The sequence below is a fragment of the Sceloporus occidentalis genome, unplaced genomic scaffold (assembly GCF_023333645.1).
Source record: "Sceloporus occidentalis isolate IW3139 unplaced genomic scaffold, rSceOcc1.0.p SCAF_5, whole genome shotgun sequence".
NCBI classification, from domain to species: Eukaryota; Metazoa; Chordata; class Lepidosauria; order Squamata; family Phrynosomatidae; genus Sceloporus; species Sceloporus occidentalis.
Window position 1 is genome coordinate 129,847,504 of NW_028316985.1, and position 23,598 is coordinate 129,871,101.

A 23,598-nucleotide genomic window follows, 5' to 3' on the forward strand; every position below is an offset into this window, starting at 1 on the left:
ACGACATCACCACCGTGCCGCCTCGGTGGTGACGTAGTCATGGCGGCGCCCATCTGTATAGGGTGCTGCCATTTTGTACGGACTGGGTCCGTACTAGGCTTAGGGGTGTCAAGAAGTGACACCCCTTTCTAACCCTAGTACACACTCGTCATGTACTAGGGTGCTCGTTTGTACCAGGCCTCAGTCAGCATAAAGTAGGCATTAGCTTGTATAGATAGCAGCTACTAACAAATTTATACAATGAAAATGTCCCTGCTTTTTGGTCATTGCCATTTATCAGAATACATTTATGCTTCAGAAAACTCTAACCTGAAAAATCAAAATGAAATGGACACATTTCATTTCTAAAATAAAAACAAGAGATTTAATAAATTAGACCTGCCAAAATGTTTTGACATGGTTCAGATGAGAGATTACTTCTCTTAAGCCTCCTTCATGGAACCAACTATAAGAGATGTGTGAGTTTCATTGGGTCATGCAATTTTGTGCAAAAAGAAGATAGTGGATATGGAAATAATGACTTTAAAAAAATGATAGTGACTGGAATTCACTATCACAATTATGAAAATGCAATTTAGGACATTATCACACATGCCTCAGGCTTGTTGCACTCATGTTAGTAAAAGAAAATGGAAATATAACAGTTTAGGAACATTCATTATCACATGTCTCTGCAATAGCACAAAGATCCCTCACACTCTATCCCTTCCTCCTTAACCCTGCCTCCCTGCCTTATGCCTTTTGGATTTTTTATTTTTGACTCAATTCTGAAGGTATGCTAATGTGATTCATGTTTTTAAAAAAGGAAAATAAATAGGGAATAAGATAAACATCTTGCTTGGGAATAGCAAAGGGAGGGGGCAGGGAGATAGAGGTGACACTGACACCATGTGGCTGCCAACTTCAAAACTGCCATGGAAGCTACATTTTGCACCTGTGGAGTAATGGAAATCAGCCTGATTGGGAGCTTATGATGGGTTTTCCTGGCTATCACACCGGGGCTAATTTCATTAAAGAGAGATTAAAGCGCATTTAAAGCATCTGCAAATGAAGCTAAAATAGTGAGTAATTGTGAATGATTATCACGTACAATTGTGCAAATAAAGTGATATTGGAAATGCATTGTCGCAGAACTCCTGAAAGTAAAAAGATGCGTGTTATTTGCTTCTTTGTGACCACTTTAATGGTGGGTTTTGCGCGATATCGTGTGAAATCATTTCATGTAATTACATGACTTTTTCCCAGGATATTCACAGGATAAACTCCCGATCTCCTTCATGTAATACACTCCAATGAAAAGGGACACTTTAACAACACTTCACAGTTATAGCAGAAATGTGAGATAAGAATTTTAAAAGGCACTATTCCCCAACTTTAAAAACCTCATGTGATAATGTCCTTAGATTTAAGTATTTGTGACTGGTTCATATTCACAATATCTATGCATTCACCAGTTTAGTGAATATGTGTGATCATAAAAATCCCCATATCCTTACTTAGCAGCAGTTGCTGCAAGAGACAGGGCTCTGCTCTCCTATAGACTGGAAGTCAGCTAACTAACATTCCCATCCCCTTCCCACAAGCAATCTCTTGTGGTTGTTGAGAGTGTGAGGAGAGATTATGACAGGATTTGATTGTCTAGTTACAGAAAAGCGGGATACAAATAAAAGTTTTATTATTATTATTTTATTAGGATTTGGCTTCTCCCTGTCACACCTGAGATTGCTTGTGGAATAAGGTGGGAACATTAGTCAGTTGCTTCCTGATCAACAGGAGAACAGATTCCAGTTACTCCATACCCCCCAACTTAGTACTCTCAGTATCTTCCTCTCTTTTACCACATACATCCTCTCCACCAGTAGCTGGGCTGAACATTTAACCTAAGCACTAGTAGCATCACTAGGGGGAGGGGTCCAAGGAATGTGGCCCAAACCCCAGAAGAGGGGCAATGTGGTTGGGTCCTCCTCCTGCTCATGAGGGACCTCCTCTGCCATAGTGAAGAGAGGGACAAACATCTCTCTCTCTCTCTCTCTCTCTCTCTCTCTCTCTCTCTCTCTCTCTCAGCTTTGCCATGATGTTGGAGGCCTCCTCACAAGGAGACCTCTGCCACAACAATGAAGGGGACCAAGTGCCCCTCTCCTGGTTTTGCTGTGGTGGCAGTGGCCTCCTCATGAAGAAACCTCCATTGCTGTGATGAAGGAGAAGGCTGAGTACTCTCTCCTGACTTTGCCTCACAAGGGCATCTCCCTCTGCCACTGCAATGAAGGAGAGTGCTAAGTGCGCCCTCCTGGCAGCCCCCACACACCAGGTGACACCAGGGGTGGGGACACCACAGCTAGTATGCTCTGAAAGTATCAGTAGCAGTTGGTGGCTCCCATGTCAGTGAGTCAGTGAATCAACTTTGGGTTTTAAAGTAAATGTTAAAGTAGCTTTCAGTGGTGCTGAATTCATTTGGGAGGTTAGGAAGCAGAACCTTAGATAGTTCCTTCCATGTGCTTACTAAACCGTAGGAGAGATTCACTGCCTTACTTGCCTAGTATTCACAAGTTACCACTGGAAAGCACATGAGTTTCCAGTTCTCTCCATTACAGAGGCAGAAACAGCTACATTCTCAGGATCATGACAGCCTTTTCTGCATATAGATGAGGTTCCTAAGTGCCATTGTATGCAGAATCAGAAGAATAATCTGCAGTACATAGTCGAGCATCTGAGGCAGAGATCTTTTCAACCCTAGTTCTTTAAATTCTGGGACTGAAATGTATCTCATCTCCACAGAGCTCCTTAATCTTAATGAAATAGATTTATAGCAAAGGAAGTCTCAGACTTGTATTTCTGTGGTCCTGAGAAAATGTGAATTATAACTGCTTCTTCAAATTAATGAAAGTGATGGCTTCCATACTTCTGAGGTCATAAAGAGACACTGAAAAGTGTGTTGGATCCATAGCCTTCTCAGTCTAGAGCATGAAGAAAAAATTAGGCATACCTTTGAGCACATCTCCTTTCCCTTCCAATGCTTATATAAAAGCCCTATAGAGGGAAATAGACTTGAACTGGCTCCATTGATGTTTGTGCTCCGCTGGCAAAATTCCAGAAGGACTTTGCATGGAATTGAATCTCCAAGATAAAGATTGCTTCCTAAGAATACAGTCCCATTATACCTACTAAAAAGTAAGCCCCCTTGACTTCACTTAATTTTCTACCCAGGTGTTCCCCCCTCCAAAAAGGAAAACTCAGCTTCTCTTGGGAACTATTTAGATAGCAAGTGCAATGGTGCATGTTTTGAAATCAGGCGAGAACATGGCAACAAAGACAAGTTTAGCATTTGCATTTCATGCAATTGTTCAAGCAGTTCACTCATATTTGGAGATAAATATCAAAGATAAAGTACCCAGGATGCACTACAGTAAGGTAGTGTATATGGGACTACCTTTGAGGACAGTACAGAGACCTCAGTTAGTTCAAAATACAATCACTAGGTTGCCAAACAAATCAGATTTCACTGCTGCTCCACAGGTTCTCAGCTTGTTCATGAGCTCAGTTCAAAATGTGGATACTCAGTTTAAAGCCCTGGAGTAGAATAAGTGGGGATTATCAAGAGGGCCTACATAGTTGTGGGACACTGTCTCCAGAAAATTTAGTCTGGTACTTAGTCTGATTTTAATGCAAGATAACAGACCATTTCCCCAGGTCTTTTAGACAGCTTAAATATTTTAAGGTCCTACTTTTAAATCTGTTGTGTTTTTATCTGCATTTCCATAAATTGTTTAATAAAACTGAAATTTTTATTATATTGTTTTATTTGCATGAACTTTTGAGTTATCTTGAGAGCACTTAGGTACCGCAGAATAAAGAGAGTGAATGAATAGAATGCATACCTGTATACTTCAAATAACAGTGTGTTGTTATAGCTGTATACTTGAAATAACAACGCATTGGAAACATTTCTGAAACTTTGCAACGGATTTGAAACTGTGAATGGGAAACCGCTTTCCTCAAGTCTTTAAATTAAAATGAGTGATAGGCAATTTTTGCTCATGTTGATTTAGAATTAGCACATATGAGCTAATGGAATGTCTCCTTTTCTCAACTCTAAACCTGGTTTTGCAGTTTAGAAACATTGCCGCTTTCATGATAATCATATTAAGATCACAGCACTGCATTCTTCCATAAGCTACCAACTCACCCTCCTATAAACATTTGCACCCTCCTTCTGCCACCCCCTTTCCTTTATGTTAAAATTACTTGGGGAGAGCGGCTTTGAATTTTGACCAAAGGCTGTAACTCCTTCACCTTTACTTATTACAATGGGCCTTTGGCACCCACTGCAGTTTGGTTCCAGAACTCCCTGTAGATACCAAAAATTCCTGGATCAAGTCCCATTATATACAATGGAATAGTAAAATGGTGTCACTTATATAAAATGGCAAAATTAAATTTGCTTTTAGAATTTTTTTTTTTTTATTTCCAAGCCGTGGATCATTGAATCCATGGATGCAGAATCCGTAGATATGGAGGGCCGGTTGCATATTGAAATACAGTAATTGGGCTGATCTTCTGAATAAAGTTGCACTGAGTAGGCTAATCAACTATGATTCATAAACCATCAGGCACTTAGCCAGTGAGGCAATTGCCTTAGGCAGCAGATGTTAAAGCAAGGACAGTCCATAACCTGTTCATCTCAGGATCCTAGCCATTTCCTTTATTTTGATGATAAAGCTATGTATTCCACACATAGGCCTGTTACAGACTGCCAAAATAAAGCTGCTTCAGGTCTCTTTGGAGGTATGCTATTTAAATGATGCATGGGTCCTAAGAGTCCGGAGGTCGCGCCAAAGCCACACTCCATTCCTAAGCACCGGAGTGCAGCTTTGGTGCAGCTTCCGGATTCTTAGGATGCATGCATCATTTAAACAGCATACCTTCAAAGAGACCCGAAGCAGCTTTATTTTGGCAGTCTGTAGCAGGCCATAGCTTCCTATTCACTCCATAAACTAGTCTGATGGCTTCTACTGCTGGTGTTGAAGTAATGTTGAGCTGCTAGTACAGGCAGCTTCTATAGAGGGAATGTAATCGGTGCCATTTTGTCCTTGCCTCAGGCACCAAAATGTCTTTGGTCAACTTTGTAAATTGCATATCTGGGTACAAGAAAGCATACTGATCCCATCCATTAATTTCTGTAGCTTTAAAGCAGTTTGAGTGTAAGTATTTTGGTTTAAGAGGTATAAGGAGGTCATGACCTTTTCAGCTCAATTGTAAAGGTTCCAGAGCGAAAACTTCAATAAACTACTACGGGATAAGCAGGCATCTCGGTAGCTAATAATTACTCATATTCTTTCATGTTAGTTCTACTAAAATGACTTTAGAATACAATTCAGATGAAAGAGCTATTTCCACGGTTATAGACAAAGGGATATATTTATGTTGACTTTAGCTGCACATTCCTTAAGTTGGTTTTATATGAAATGAGAGGTCATTCTTCAAAGTAAATCTCTTCAGTATTATGAATGCCACTGAACAAATGCTTCCTGTTTTATATAGAAAAAGGTGATGGATACAAAGCCCCAAGCCTATCCGCTATTTCGAACTGCTTAAAATCAGGGATAAGCAACAAATTAAAGCTCAGTGTTTAAGAAGTGAGCCTACGTCTATAATATGAACCAAAAAGTACCAGGCGCTCAAGACATCAAATGTCAAAAGGTCTATTTAAGATTCTTGTACAAATTCCCTCATGATTCTATGATCAGTAGCAGATTTATAAGATTAAAAGGAGTACTAACATGCCAGTATCTTCACCAAAATGAGAGGGGAAAGCCTGTTGTATGTTGTAGAAATATATTTTGCATAATCTTCCATGTGACATAGAAAAAAAAGAAAAAAATATTTCATGGCGGGAGGAGGAGGGTTAAAGGAAATTATTGATTCTACTAAGGGGAGGATAGTTGTTGTAATTGAGAAACCAGTAGCACTGCTACTCCAGCAGCCTCTGTCAGTCAGTGAAATTCTATGAATTTCAAACAGCAAAGCCAAGTAGCAAAATGATCCTACTTTAAATAAAACACAACACTGTTGGTCCATTGTAATCACAATGGTTTGTTTATATTAATAGCCTGGCTTTCCCCAACATCTCAGGGAAAGCAAATTGTCAGACTAACTGGGTTTATTTCCCCAATGCTATCACAAATGTACAAAATGATATGTTTGCAGGGATGTCAACAAAAACTTGTAGCATGATAACAATGGCTGCATGAAGTACTTTGAAAGAAAGCATTTGGAAAACCTCTTTTTTTCTTTTTACCCATGTACTCCTGATGGAGAGATGTACTTAAGGTGGCTCCCCATATACTGCAACTTTTCTTTCTTTTCTTTCTTTTTCTGTCTCCAGAATATATATACAAAGCCTTTCCCTATGGAACAAGGCAAGGAAGAAACTGATTAAAATATAGCAACAAATAAACACATAATACAGTTAAAAACAAAAACACCAATTAAAAATGCATAATCAGTTCAAAGAACATGACATCAATTACAAATGCAAACATATTTAACAAATAAATTTATAATTTCAAAAACTCACATTTTAAAAGCCATCTGGATAGGCCTGCCAAGAAGATTGATCCTTAATGCTGCTATAAACTCAGACAGTAGTTTACAGGGTCAAATCTCATTCCATAGTTTGGGGGCAGCTGAAGAAAAGATCCTCTGGTTAACAGTTGCCAGCCTGGCCCTGGCTGACTGACGTAAATGTCCCCCAGAAGATCAGAGTGTATAGGGCAGGTTATATGGATAGAGGCAATCTTGTAGGTAACCTGGATCCAAATTGTGTAGGGCTTTATGACTAACAACCAACACTTTGTACGTTGCCCAGAAACTAATTGGCACCCGTAGAATGATTTTAATATAGGTGTGATACGATCACTTCTATATGCACCAGTAACCAATCTGGTTACCATGTTTTGCACTAAATGAAGTCTCCAAACTTGGTCACATCACATTGCACAAATCCAGCCTTGATGTTACCAGTGTGTACACTACTATCTTTTGATCTTTCAGCTCTAGGAAGGGGTGCTGCTGAAGTATCAGCTATATCTACATTGCAGAAATAATGCAGTTTGACACCACTTTAACTGCCATGGCTCCATCTAATGGAATCCTGGGATTGGTAGTTTGTTATGGCGCCAGAGCTCTCTGACACAGAAGGCTATCTCACAAAACTACAAATCTAAGAATTCTATATAATTGAGCCATGACAGATAAAGTGTTAAACTGCAGAGTGGATGCAGATTTCTGCAGTGTGGATGCAGCTTTAGTCACAATATTGTCATGATCATAACTTCCCCCCACTATATTGTACCAAGGATCAGCTGTATGGGATGTCCATTCTGCTGGTGATCAAAGTATGGGTGAATATCATTTCCATCTGCTTATTTTTTGTTGTTGTTATGTATATTGTCATGCTTAATGTGAATCACACAACATTTAGAGAAATGTGAGATATGAAAGATACAGATTGGGTCATTTTATATTAAAAATTCACAGAGATCAAATTCCTGAAGCAACACCAAGCTTAGTTAAAAATATAAGGTTCCTGAGATGTAAAGGTAGACTCCATGCATAAAAGCAGATACTGTACTTAAAAAAATAATTGTACTGTACAGCTACTCTTAGATTTTAATGTTTTTACTTGGAAAGTCCAGGACATGTTTAAATCTTAATTTGTTGATTTATTTTGCTCTATCACATGGGTTAATCACCACAGGAGAAGTTCTGTTTTTCATTGGCCTATGCTCCTCTACTGATGAATGAAACTGGTTTGGAGGAAATGACTATGTAATCACTTGACTGTGCTATTAAATCCATCATATTTTACTGCTTTAAAAAAAACAATATGACTATTACATGACACAATACATGGATTTTTGGAACAGCTAAAAGAAAATCTAGACTTTCCAAATGTCTTATATAGATAAGAGCTGTATCACCACCACCATCATCACCATCATTTCCATTATCATCATCACTACCACCATAAGAAAATAATTTACAATGCAGTCCTATGCATCCCTTCTTGTTGTATGCCTTCAAGTTGCTTCCAATTTATGGTAATCCTAAAACATAGGATTACCTATGGTTTTTTTGTTGTTTTTTACAGCAAGATTTATTTGGAAGGGGTTTGCCTTTGCTTTCCTCTGAGGCTGAGAGACTGTAGTCAGACGTAATTAATAGAAATCTTTTTAACTCTTCTAGAAATCCAGGTGTTTTCTATCAAGTAAGTGGGTATAGGATTGCAGTCTTAGATTGGTTAATGAATTTCATTGCCTGAGGTATTCAGTTTTCCTAAATATTTACGACTGCCAAAAATGAGATTGTACTACGAATTACTTTTGGTTTTCTTTTTAATAAATAAAAGTATAACTGAAGCAGAAAACAAAAAAGCTAAAATATATTAGTTTGCTAAGATACCTTAGATGGTAAATTTAAGAGGTTTTTAGATCTTTTTAACCTTAAATCTTCCAAGAATGTATACCCTTAATCCTTTTCACCCATTCACAAAGTATTTATAGTTTCTAAAAGCTTTCGTTGGTCTGTTTTACCTCCTCTTGATGATTGCCAATAGTCTGCCTCTTCCATATAATAAATCACTTCCCCCATTGATAATACTGCTTGGTGATATACTTTATGGCAACAAGAGATGGCAAACAACAAATGGGGGAGAAGGAAGAAAGCAGATGAAAATATAGGGTGATAAAAAGGTGAAAACAACAAAAAAGTTGAAAGGAATGATAGTGAAACATTTGCTAAACTAAACCCTATCACCCTATATTTGGAAAGCTGTTTATTCATAGATATTTAACATGGTTTAAGTATGCCAACTTTTAGGTATGCTATTTGCATATTTCAATAACAAAAATATGCCATGTTGGAAAAGAATCACATAATATTAACATCCATGTTAAGTTCTTTTAATATTCACAGTTTCTTTGGATACATTTATAAAATGTATAAAATATGTATAGTCAGATAAAAAGGGAAATGGAAGGCTTATATGTAGGGTATGAGTTGTGATGGATATATTCGTTCTCTCCAGTATAAGACTGAGAATTACTGCACAAAGTAGTGTGCATGTCAGTGTTGAATACATATCCAGGTTAGGAAAAACCTATATCACCAAATGGTGACTGGTTGAAGACCCTAGTTTTATGGTAGCAGCAACAGTGTATTGACACAGAGGATTATAACATTCTTTATTGGCCTGCTGTTCTATCCAGTGCTGATGTGCTGGCTGTTAGATGCCCTTGCCCAGACTCAGTATTGTGTCATCTGTACTACAAAACTTGACTCTCCCCACCTATTATGGGACTCTAAAGACCTGCAAACATAATAGCTATCATAAAGTTTCTGACCAAGTATATATTTACATTTAAATTAAAGTCAAGTACCTGTTTAACCCAGTACTCTTTACCAACTATGAACCAGCTAGTCAGGATGATGATGGAATTGACAATAATGATCTCTCTTTTCCATGTCTTTTAATTTGAATTATATTACTGCCTAGATATGGCAGAATTAAATGATATAGCCGTGTTAGTTTGTAGAATCAGTACGTAGAGAGATCTTGTAGCACCTTTGAGACTAACTGAAATAAATTGGCAGCATGAGCTTTTCTAGACTTCAGTGTATTTCCTCAGATATATCTGAGGAAAAAGACTGAAGTCTATGAAAGCTCATGCTGCTAATTTATTTCTTTCAGTTAGCCTCAAAGGTGCTACAAGATCTCTTTATGTAGAGATATGGCAGTTCCACAAAGCTATTGTAGTTCCTAGCTACTGATAAAAGCTTGAAAATGTTGCTTTTTAGATTACATCTTCAAGAATTTCTCACTTCACCTGGACACTGACCATGTCTTGTTGGGGGTTCTGGGAGCAATGCTCTAAAAAAGCTCTGCTGTTGACAGACCTATACTTCAGGAATTGGCCTAACCTTTTCTGGAAGCCATTCAGGAGACAGGCCACTATTACCTTTTGCAGTGATGTGATCATCATATCTTGCAGTGATTTAATGTAAGTTAAATGATGTACTTTATCAAGGAATACCTCTTTGTGTTTGTCTTGAAGCAATCCATTCTGCAGTTGCAGCAATCCTGTAAATCAGGAAGAATCGTCATGGCTATCCTACGTCTGCTTGGGCTGCACTTGAGTTTCTATCTAGTTTTCGGAGGGTCACTGAGATTTTAAAGGATATCTGTCTAAAATGCCTTGCAAGGCATTTTAGACAGATATCCTTTAAAATCTCAGTGGCCCTCTCCAATTAAATGTATTAGCTCCAAGGTCACAGCTCAGGCATTATTTTAAAGGTTTCAACCGACTGCCTTAAGAGGCTCATTTCAATCCCAATAGAACTCTGCACAAGCTGAACTGTGCATTATTTGTAATGCCTGGTGAGGCACTTAAAGCTCCCATTGTTGATGAAGTAGTCCAGTGTAAGTAATTTGCTTGGGTAAGAGATCTATGGTGTGTAGGTTAAAGGTCCTGCTGGCCTGTGACCCAGAAACAAGAAATGCTCGTCTTTTGTGTGTACATAAAGTTTGGCCACTTCAAATCCTTTTCAGTAATCACTCACGTGCCTGCACCTCTGCAGCTTTGTGGCATCTCAGTAATAATTGTTCCCTAACGCTCTTCTTTAAGTGCCCCTCGCAGAGACTGGGGTACCTTTCAAGATGCAGTAATGTGGAAATAAATGTCATGTTTAGCTTAGCATTTTGGATCTCAAAGGTAAATGATATGCTGATTAATGTTGGCAGGGGCCCCACTGGTTTAGATAATCAAGCAGTAGCCCGGTCCAGTTCTCTAATCACTAGCAGCATTTCTCTTTAAAGTGGAAGAATGATTTCCCTATAAAACCTTTGCGGATTGCCTCATTTTGGAAGCTCTGGACCTGTATTATCCCAGGGAGATAGCTGTAAAAGCAGCAATAAAACAGAAAGCTGATTTGAGTAATTGCAGCCATCGATTTACAAGAAAAGCTCTGTACTCTGACAACTAAACTACCACATATCATTCTCCAAGCATCTGCTAGAAAATAGGATATAAGCAGGAATGTCTATGATTTGCAAACTATCTTTCACATCTGAATGCAAGGGGAAATCTTTGGACTATTTTTGGTGAGATAATACCTCCTACTCTTGGATTTCTGGAAGTGAGCTAAGACCACCACTGTTAATTTAGCAATGGTTAAGACATTACAGGACTGTATGTTGTTCTGCAAAACAGATCTGCACATCTAACCATCCTGAAAATTTTTACTCATGATAATCAGTGCAATCCTATACATGTTTACTCAAAAGTAAGTCCCACTGTGTACAGCAGGATATACTCTAACATCCATGTGGACAAAACTGATATTTTATTCACCATCTTTCATATCACTTTGACTCAGATATAGAAATTGCCAATTAAATATTATACAAGAAAAAACTACTGGCAGAAAATACGTACTCTGATTTGGGTTCCATTCTTCTGAACACATGATGTTCAGGCTGATTTCCCACTCTCTAATTATGTACATCTAAAATACTTTATAAATACATTTTAATACAAAGGATCACATATAATGATTACAAGATAGAGGAAAAATACATATTGGAAAACATTGGTTCTAAAATGTACAGTTCTAATATTATAAAAGTATCTTAATAAATCTAAGAGTTCGTGTGGGAGCCAGCACAGTGTAGTGGTTTGAGCATTGGACTACAACTCTGGAGAAGGAAACAAACTGGATGACACTCTCAGTCCAAGAAAATTCTGCGATTAGGGTCACCGTAAGTCAGAAATGACTTGAAAATATTTAAAAATTCTGCGATTAGGGTCACCATAAGTCAGAAATGACTTGAAAATATTTAAAAACATACACATTCCAAGAGTAAACTTTGATTTTGTCATTTTATGTAAGGCACACCATTTTACTACCCCATTGTATTTAATGGGACTTAAGCATCCATGGATTTTGCTATCTATGGGGGGTCCTGGAAACAAACCACAGCACATACCAAGGGTCTACTGTACTGGTAATTAAATCAGGCTCTCACTAATTTGTTAATGAACTTGATAGAGCACTTGAATTGACTAGATCGACATAAATCATAATTTGTTATCTGCTATTCACCTGATTTTTTTTTCTTTGATGATGAGACAGGTGATGTAGGAAACAGATAGGTAATTCCAAAGTTGGGGAACAGGATATAAAACTCATTCATCTGGGTCTTCTAAGCTTTCCAGTATGGGTAGTAATTGTATGGCCCATGAGTCATATGCATCCTTTGGGTGGCCCTGCACAGCCTTCCTCTCCCCTTTGGACCTTGATTTTCCCAACCAAATATAGATTATATAGGCCTTGTTTTATTAGAATAGCTGACAACCCTCCACCCCCACCCCTGGCTCTATAAGGGGTATCCATATTTTCATATCAGAAGCCAGGCATGTTCTTAAGAGTTACAATGACCTTTGGAAAACCAGAAAGCTTTCCCATGGGAAGGGCATATTGACCTGAAGAAATGTGAAGAACCCAGGCAATATCAAGATAAAGGTTAAATGGGTTTTCTAATTGTTCTGTCCTTCCCCCAAGCCTTCCCACATATCCACTCTGACAGCTTTTAAGAAAGCACTCAAGATGGATCTCTTCCAGCAGGCCTTTCCAACTTAGTTACCCTCCCCAGATACAGAGATGTTGTCCCCCCATTTGTCTATTCTTCCCCGCCTATGTTTCTGCCTTTTTAAAATGCTTTTAATGTTTTTAATGTTTTTTATACTATTATTGTTTAATTCTGTTTTAGTATTGGGTAGGGGGGGGCGATAGGTCTAGGGTTTGATTTTTAACTCTATTGTAATTGATGTATTTCATTGTTATAACCCACCCGGATACTTCGTGATTGGGCGGGCTATAAATAAATCTTTATTATTATATTATTATATATCCTCTTGCACTGAATACAAAGGAGGCGAGTAAGACTATACCTCCTACCTATCCCTTGCGGTGTTCTCAGTCACCTTCCCTATCCATCTGTCTTGGTGTTGTCCTTCATCTAATCACTGTTTTGTTAATCAGAAGTTAAAACCATCTACCGAAATTTACTCTATTTGTCAATTCCACGAGAAAGCAATCAAACTCTTCCTACTTTGTATGGGGGAATGTTAAGTATACAAATTTATATTGTATTTGTATTTGTACTTGCAATTTGTATTTGATTTGTTGTGCACCGCCCTGATTATAAGAAGGGCGGTATATAAATAAAACTTTTATTTATTTATTTATAAGTATCCCTCAAGGCCTGGATATCAGATATAAATATCAGCCCCAGCTATAGCCTTATGTGTGCACAGAGAGCCTTTTCCACTCACTTCACCCTGAAATACCATTTGAGCCATGTTTCATTTCCATGGATTCCTCTTTAGGACTGATAAATATCACTTGCTCTACATCCCTAAGCCTCCGGTATCCAATTTCCATATCTCTATTTCGGTTAGCCTTTTGTGGTATTTCTGCTTGAATTACCATCGTATGTTTGGTTGTACTCTTGCATATTTCCAAATAAAACCTTATTTATTTACAAAACTTGGAGTTCTCCCGCAGTTAGTACTGGTATACATAGGAGAAAACAGTCCCTTAGGTTACCCAACCTCTCACAGGCCTCCTTGAGCTAAGCAATTCCCCCAACATTTAAGACGATGCTGACACAATTGGTGTGGCCCCCAAGTGCCACCCACTTTTTTGGGTGACAGTTGCAATCCTAGAATAGTAAAATATGGCTCTAAAATAGCCAGAAATGACTTCCAGTCAACCAAAGCATCTTTTCCTATCAGCTCCAGGCATGCCAGTGTAGTCACCAAGAGCCATAAATGGGTATGCAACCTCAGGTGTCTACCTCCCTCTACTTTACAGGCATGTTTGGTGATAACATCACTGGCATTTATGCACCTTGAGCAAACACCTTGAGGAAGAGAAAAATAATCATCAAGAGAGGAGGATTCCAAATCAATTTGGCTATTCTGTTGGAGGAGGTTTTCTCCTTCACAAGTATTATACATTTTAAGAAAATCATATTGATGTCCCGTCAGAAACACAAACTCATTCACAATATTTTTTCCGTCAACATTTTACACAGTATTTTAACATTTCTTATGTTTATGTGTTTTAATCTATATGTTGAAATAGTTTCATGTTTTAATCTATGTTGCCCCCTGCCTTGAGCCTTAGAAAGAGGCAGGACATAAATAGTAAATAAGTAAATGTCGTTGTTGTTGTTATGCCCTCCTTTGAACTGAGGAAACCAAAGTTTCTGTCTTTCTATTATCTTCATGCCCACTTACCAAAAATCACAAATCAGCTTACAGTTGGGGAAAGTGGGCAGAGTTTCACAGAAAGGACACATGGAAAGTGGCTGGGGATCTCAGGCAGGCCATGGAGTTGCTAGCCTAGACCATTTAGTTGCTTCACAAATACCATTCTCAAGTACAAAGTGAAGAAAAGCCAGTTAAGATTCAAACAATCCAGTAACAGGAAAATGGCACAAAACAAAAAGACAGAAAAGAAGTATGTGATTTGAATTCCTTCCAACAGTAGCGGGATTATGCTTGAATGTATAAAACCTGGCAGTTACAGGAGCCTTTCGCAGTAAGTTTGCTTTTGTGTTGAGCTCCCTGGGAATTAAATCTAGTCCTTTGAGAGGAAATGTTGGAACTGTGTTGCTTTAACAGTGAAAATGGAGCATAAATTCTTCTACCGAAATACATAGAATGTCCTCCTGTCAATACACATATTGTAAAATGTCTATTAAAAAGTCAGCTGTTTGTTTACTGCAGACATATGGCTTAGATTAAACCAAAGGCTAGTTCCCCAATGGTTTGCAGAAATATTTTGAAGACCTTTCTCAGCAGACACTGCTGTTTAAAAATAGCAAAATGGATTTTTATTTCCATCTAAAGAATAATACAGTATAAATGATTTCTTAAAGGGTTATTATGGTACATATCTTTAAGATAATCTTGATTTTTTTTTTACTTTCTATCTTTTCAAGAAACAGTATGAAGTAAATATTATATGCTGTCTCCAGTCCCATCTCTAAAAGAAACTGAATCTTCAAAAGAAGACTTTAATTGAGCACCAGATACAAACTGAAATATGCATCCAAAACTGTGGTATCAAGACCCACACTACTTCCTCCAGTGCATTTCTGTTGACTTAAATGTAACTAAGGCAAAGTAAATAGCTCAAAGTGTACTGTATGAATGATGTGGCTTGTTTGGCATTCCAGGGTCCAATGTCAGTCAGTACCTTTTTATTGCTTCATGATTATATTTCATTACCAGATAGTATCTCTCCATTTTTAACAACTTAAGAATAAAGTGTACTGAAAGAGAACTAATACAATGAGTGCACTTTGAATGGGAATGATTAAAGTTTGATTGCTTTCAAATGTGTCCATTTAGACTGTTGTTGTTGTTAGGAACTGAGTCTCTTGGAAGGCACAACATTAAATATATTCATATGAGCCCCTTGGCACATTTTAACAGAGGCTGTAATGGCTTTCTAGTCGTGAATGAATGATGTTGCTTTCCTAGACATAAAAAAGGAATTATGTGCGAAAAGCATATCACATTTATGTCATGTTCCACGTTTTCTTTTTCTTTTAAAGGAAAATGGTTGCTAAGTGTTGAAACCATAGAGGGGCTTATTATTAATACAAACACTAGCTGGATGTAGCCAAGGTTATGTTGAACATAGCTGTCAGTCAACACGATCTTGCTAAGTTGGCCAGTGTCATTTTTGATGCCCTAAAGACATATCAGTAAATACTTTGAATTATTCAATGGCTGGCAAGGGAAGTTTTTTCTAGAACAGCACAGAATGTTCTTGGGAATAAAGAGCTTGGAAAAGAAGTTATCTACCTCTACAGATCTCTGGTGTGACTGTGTATTTATTCCATAGTAGAAATTTATTTATATCTTAATTCCCCCCCCCCCCCCGCCCAAAAGGCATATAGATCCACAAAAAGGTAGACAGTTTTCCCTGAAACAGATGGATTTTGATGGATCACATCCACTGATGGATTCACATTACTGTTGTGAAAGTTCTTTTCACTTGAAATATGCATGGAAAAATGTGGATCTGATTTCAACCATGTGCTATGAGTGAAAGATGCTAGAAACTGAAAGTACATGATTGGCTGACATTTCTATATAACTCATTGTTCATGCTGATGGCTGATTCACAAGGACTGTTTACCACAAGCTTTCAAGAATCTGCCTAGTCTGGAGGAGGCAAAAGTGCACACACACACATAAACCTGCAAAACAGGGCACAGGAGTTGGTACTACATATTGAAATGATCCATCATTGTTTTCCATCTTACATATTATTCAGACCTTGGATAGACATAGATCCAGCTGAGGCAAGTACTACTTTTTACAACTTTCTGTTAAAAACTTCCATTGATTGTAGAAGGTTTTTTTTTTCTCCCCAGTTGTGTTTATGCCAAAAGAGTTTACTAAAGTTGAAACTTGAAGAGGAAAAAGAACCCAAGATGGGGAACACAATAACACAAGGTTGAGATCAGATTTTAAAAGGATTTTGGGCAAGATGTCCTCAATGGGGACTCCTTCCCAAATGGTCCCAGCTGTTTCCATGTTACTGCTAAATCACTTGCTTTTCCCCTGGGGCCAAAATGGGATCTACCATTAGCCAAAATAGAGAGGGCACCTCAGGCAGTAGAAACTGAGGAGCAAAGAGAAGCAATGATGTGTTGAATGATACAGTTAGATAAAAATGGGCATACTAAGCTAGGTTGTTGCCTTCATTGGTAGTTGCTAACCTACTAGAAGAGCTCATCTAACATCTACTTGCCCACATAGTTCACTTCTATTAGAGATGAGAATACTATTTTGCCTCAGGCAGCCAAATGACTTGATTCAGCTCTCTGCTGGTCTCAGACTGCACTACTACCCAGAAGGAGGGGATAAGGAACCTTCTTGCTTTTGTCACTACTCATGCATTGGACAGCGAGGCAAACTAGACACTAAGAGGTTGGCAGTCGGTCCCAAATATAGACACATATGCTTGTATGCAAAAAGAGAAAAGGAAGTAGGACCACATAACCAACAAAGAAGACAAAAGAAAACAGATCTGGGCAACAATGAGTATGCTAATTTATATGCATGCTATTTTAGACTTCTATTATGCTAAAGGGGGGGGGGGGGTGTATCTCTGTCCATCTTGCCCATATCGCCAAAACTGTGAAACCTGGAAATTGATTGCTGAAAAATACTTGAAAATTGGCATGGATACTAAGGGGACCCCAAGAATTTGTGTTTGGGAGTTATTTTATGTTTTTAGAAAGTTTAATTTTAAGTAATTAAAAACTACCTGTAGCCTGCAATACTACATTGAATTTGTCACTAGGGATGCTAACACTAGGCCTTTTGGAAGTGGGAGGGCTCCTCAAGACTCGGAATCTCCTCGAGAGTAAGAGGTCTTGATGCTTTCTGCCAACATTTGCAATGATTTGAGGTGGGGGATGTCTAGAACTACTTAAGTTAGCTAGCCCCTTACCTACTGGCCTCTCTGATGCTTAACAGCACTAGTCTTATTGCTGTATAATCTAACTGCATAGTAAACCTTTATTGTGCTTGACCCCAAGCATGTATGTGTCAAAACCTGGAAATGTTACTTTTTAGAGTACAGTTCTTGGGGAATTCTGGAAGCTATAATAAAAAAAAAGTAACATTTCTAAATTCTGCTATGCTGGTCTTGATTTGGGGAATTAGGATACGAAAAATCTAAGAGAGAAAGAAAAAGAAACTCTGCAAAAGATGGGAAGAAGAAGCCTCTAGATTATGTCCCATTTGCACTTGGCCTTGAAGGACAGCTCCCTGACTGCAGGTGCATCTGCACTGTAGAAATAACGCAGTTTGACGCTACTTTAAGTGCTGTAGCTCCATTTTAAGGAATCCTGAGAATTGTAGTTTTATAAGCCTCCTCTGCCAAAGAATGTGGGTACCTCACAAAAAAAAACAAATTCCAGTATTCTGTAGGATGGCACCCTAACAGTTAGTGGTATCAAACTGCATTATTTCTACAGTGTAGATGCAAGCTGACTCCAGCTGCTACTACAGTGGTGTCTGGAGATTATCTACTGCAAATTCTACAAAACTTAGACTAACAACCTATTGTAAGCTATTTTGAGCATGGTTACTATGGTAAACTGACATACAAATAAATATGATCCCAGTGTTAATGAGAATGAGTACTGGCATGGTGGGTAGTTTTATATGTCTCCATCAGCTGGTCACATTCTCACTGATTCTCTCACTTTCTGACAACACAAAGATGGTATCTACCTGAGCCAGAATACCCTGGGGGCAGCCTGGAGTATCCTGGCCCAAAGTTGCCCCAAGCACTCCATTACCTGGGGCCCTCTGTTGTGATGCCAGGTGGCTGTTCACATACATGTTCCACTGTGTTGCTCACTGTGGTGGCAGCAAGACACTCAATCTGAGGTCAGAATGAGGTGTCCAGTATCAATCACATGGCTTTAAATCCATTCTAAGGGGAGCATACCCTGGGTTTCATGCTGAATACACTAGATGTCATCTAGACTGTTCACACCAGAATCGAAATTTGGGCTATGTGAAGTCCAGACTCCCCTTCAGGAGAATGAGGGTGGGGGAACATTTCATTTTGCTCTCATAGACAGGGCCAAAATGAGGTGGGGGGGATTCTGGTTACTTATGCTCAGAACACAATTCTGACTTACTCTTCAAATTGCCAAGAATCCATGACATAACCTCAGCTCAGCATTCCAAAGCCCACATCCCAAATGTGGTGAGGTACTGTGATGTAAGATCTACTTATAACATTGTAATTCGCTAACAGGATACCAGACTCTGTTTTAAACATAAATACTTGCTCAGTCTGTCCAAGTGCTGCTGCATAACTTAACCCCCTCGCCTTCATCTATTAACTTACAGTTCTTTATCTTTGAACCAAATTTAGACTGGATTAGACTCTCCTATAGGAGATTATCACGTCGAGGCAATGGGACGCTTCCATGTCTATTTCATCATGGGAGACAAGTACGACCAGTGATCACACCCTAGCACTTTAGGGACGATCTAGCCACATTTTAAGGATAGGAAGCCTCCGTGTGATACTCTCCATAGAGGATGTCTTCAAATGGAAGACTGCCTGTAAAGTAGAACACATAGCCAGTCTAGGTCTGGCAAATGTTGTTTTGTTAACCCTGGCCCCTGGCATCACATTTGTTCTTGGTAAAAGAATGTTTGTTTTTTGAGGTTGGAAGAAGCAGGTTATAATATTAACAGGACTTCATTAGATACTTGCCTTGGTTCACCGCTCCGAATAAAGAACACAAATTCCTCATAATATGATAAATTCTGGTAACAATAGAGTAGTCGTCCAACATACCTCATCATGTGTGAAGTTTACTTAGTAAACTTCTCAAATAGGAAGAAATTGAAACTATGTTTAACTATGCCTAGTTAGGAACAGAGTACGACATTAATTTCTTGGCATAAAGGATTGAACTTGATTAGGAATCAAAAATAATTTTGTGCCAGCACAAAGCACTGGCATTTCACTCTTACAGATTACTTTACATAATGTAACAGGAACAAAATACCTTTATATAAACCAACAAGAAAATGAATCAGTATTGCCAAATGAACCAAACAGAATAATCTGAGTTGATTTTAATTTCACTTTGTCAGGTGTTTCCAAGCCCCATTGCCATTAGCATTAATGTTTTCCCTAATGCAATTTCATCTTTTTCACTATATTATGAGTCTCTAAATTAAACTTATTTGAAATTTCTTTAATATTGTCTATAATCAAATATAGCCCAGAACAGAAACTTTTATGTGACCAATCATACAGGTCATGTTTCTGTGAAAGATTACTGCAATTTAATAATCTATACTCCTTAAAAAAAAAAAAAAAAGCTAAGGTCACAATTACTTGATGCATTAATTATGTGAAGTCTGTAGATAGGGTTCATTTCCAATCAAAGCTCTCTTTCAAGGACTCCTTTTAGACAGATGATAGACAGACAGATATAAAAGGATCACTTTCATCACTAGAAGACACAGCCCTGAAAAACTCTGGGTTATTTTCATGCAGCCTGGCCAAAAATATTTTACTGTCAGAGCAATGAGCAAGATGATGCTGTTTTCCACTATCTGTACAAAAGCACATGACTCTCTACTGCTGCATCCTCCTACCATCCTCTGCCTGAGGTCACTACCTCAGTGCTATGGAATCCTGGGATTTGTAGTTTGTTATGGCTCCTGAAGTCTGTGACAGGAAGACCATATGAGCCTCTACAGACCGGTGTTACACGCCAGTGGAAGGACGTAGTGTATGCATGCCAGCCGCCTCCATGCTGGTGTCACACCATGGGCCCAACCACACAGAGGGGGGATCATGGCACTCCATTGGTGCAGCATTTAAATGTACTGTGCCAAAGGACCCCCGAAAAGCCACCACCGCGGTGGCTATAGCACCCTTTCTGCAGTGCAAAAAAGAACTGCTTTTTGTGACTTCTTCTTGCGACATGGAAAGGCCAAATCGGGGGCACGGTGTGAGGCCCAAACCCAGTGAAGAAAGGAGTGGCATGGAGCCACCCTTTTGTGGCCATCTGTTGAGACCCTATATCTCATAAAACTACAAATCCCAGGATTCCATAGTATCAAGCCACAGGAGTTAAAGCAATAGCGTCAGAAGTACAAACTTTCAGAAGGAAAATGTTTCACTCTGAACCATCAGCAGTTACTGTGCAGTCTTTTCATTTACTAAGCAGTTTATTTGGGAACACAGTAATTATGACACTGATTTATTCATTTCGATTGTATTTGCCCAAAATTACAATATATACACACAAATATTTTGGAATGAGATATTTTACTTAAAGTACATTTGAACAAATCGAGGGGGTAAAGCTGCCTGGGAAATGAGATTTAACTGCCTAGAAAACTAGATTAGCCTTCTCCACTTGATCTTTGGTGAAATAAAGTTGAACTGAGATGTTTCAAAGCTGACAGGTCCTGGTGAATTCCACTTTATCTTTGCATTACTGAATCAGGGTGCAGAGGCCATGGGCCCTGTAGCCTTTTTATTGTTCTGTGGTTCCGCTGAGTTGAGCCTTATGTGAGAATTTCTATTACATATGTCTACCAAAAAGCAAAGGCCTCACTAATCGCTTTGCAGTTTATAATGGCTTTCTGCCAATCCTATCGACTCCTTCTGGTTATTGGAGAGACTCAAGTCCCTATGATTAATAGCATGTGACATTTGAAGTTTTAAAATCTTCACCGAAAAAAGAACACATACAGCTAAATCACAATGGAGAATTCTTCCAAGTATGTATTCCATTTCAACTATTTGAATCCTGCAGCCTGTTCTCTGAAACATGTCTCCTCTTGAGAAAGCCCCATCAGGAATGACAAAAAATGACAGTTGACAAAAAATATTGGCATGCCACACTTTTATATAAACTTGATCCAAACATTACAAAATATTTAGATTCTTCCTTTTATCAGGTTTGTTTAACATTTTACACATAATCTGAAACCATTGTCACAGTGAATAAGAAAGGATAAACAAGTTTCTGCTAGTTTTACCTAGTGAAGGCAAAGCTGAGAATGTAAAGTGAGCACAGACTTGTATATAATTGTTCATTTACAGGTACTTACTGTTACAGTTTGATACTGTTCTGTCATGCATTGCAAAGTTTCTATCATTAACCTTGCAGCATTCTCCCACTGAATTTTCTTTAGTTGCACTAATGAGATTATTACTGACTTCTGTCCCAGTGACTTACAAATGGTATATGGTGTATGGATGATACTTTACATCAGACATTAGACACAAAAATGAATGGGATCTATAGATGTTTGTAACTGTGAAGATTAAGTCCTGGTGGTTTATTAGACTCCAGGAAGAAGGCCATAATTTATATTTGGTTTTATTATATGCTTACCCATGCAGCTTCCCAGGCCCTCATCCTCTAGTTTCTTCACTGCTCTTCATCACCACTTGACATCTAAAACCAACGAACCTTGCATTTCTTGACAGACCATAAACCATTGTTTCTCATCAGGTTTTAAATTACACACAACACAAAACACACACAATGAAAAAAGAAAATAGTTGATTATTTTAATAGCTAGGGATATTTCTTATATCCCTAAGCAGAGCTCTATGTCTGTAACAATGAGTAATGGTTAGCATTCACCTTTCCAGCTAATGGGGAATACTTAATTTTATTTTGATCTTTTAATTCATACTGTATAAAGATAAAGTAAAATATTGAGAGACTTCATTGGATTCTGCTCCAGATCCACAACGTCCACTGCTCATAGTTTATTGCTAGTACTATTCTTACAAGATGACATCCTCACTCTAAACAGAAATGTTTACACATTTGACATTTCTACACATGTGGGGCCATTTGCATTAATTTCCCCTGCCCACGTGACACCTCTGGGCAGGGCCAAGGGCCCGATTCAACCTGTCTGCACATCGGTCTACAGCAAATGTGGACCATCCCTCTCTTAATCTGTTATTTTTTTTTTTAATTCACCATCTGCTCCACATCTTCCCAGAAAATCCAGAGCACTCCAGAGCGATGCCAGGTGGATGTTTCAATAGTGTCCTGCTCTGCTGCCTGCCACCACTGGTGCCAGCACATGTTGCTCTCTGAGATCACAGCGAGACACCCAGCCATGTGCTCAATTCTGGGCACCTTGTTTCTGGTCTCAGAGGAGTGACTTGCACTGGTGGTGACAGTGGTGGAAGGCATAGCGGGATGCTGTGCACATAATGCACAGGTATTGGGAAATAGTCTGGGAGCAGTGTAGACCTGCCCTGAAAACAAGAGTAATAAATCCACATTACCAGATACAAGGAAACACTAAAGTAAAGCTTTATCAATGACAGGACAAGCGCAACGTCTCTGAAATGCTTTCGTGCGATCAGGACAAGGATGGGAGAAGGACAGGAGAGCAATCCTCTTTGTTCCCAACATCATCCTGTTCCTGGTCTCATAATCTCCTCTATCATGTCTGGGAAAATAAAAATGCTGTTTCTTAGCACATTGACTAAGCCACTGGATACAAAAGATGGAATGTGGTGACACTGTCCATATAGAGTAAGTGTTCTGTTTAGTCAGTGATCTATAAGCAAGACTTATCTATGGCTGCATATATAGTGCAGAAATCATGCGGCCTGACACTACTTTAATGACCATGGCTCATTGTTATGGAATCCTGGGATCTGTAGTTTGTTGTTTCACCTGAGATCTCTGTCAGAGAAGGCTAAACATCTCACAAAACTACAAATCTCACGATGCAGTGCAGATGCAATCTAAGGTGGTAGATTTCTGCTAGAGTGTCCTGTTTCAGTCAGGGACACTCTCACCATGTTGATGCGTCCCCAGATATACAAAATAGTTCCTCGTAGAAAATTAGATGTCAGGGAGTAGGGTTCCTATGGAAATAGCATGATAGTGTCCAAACAAACGTACCATTTCAGCGA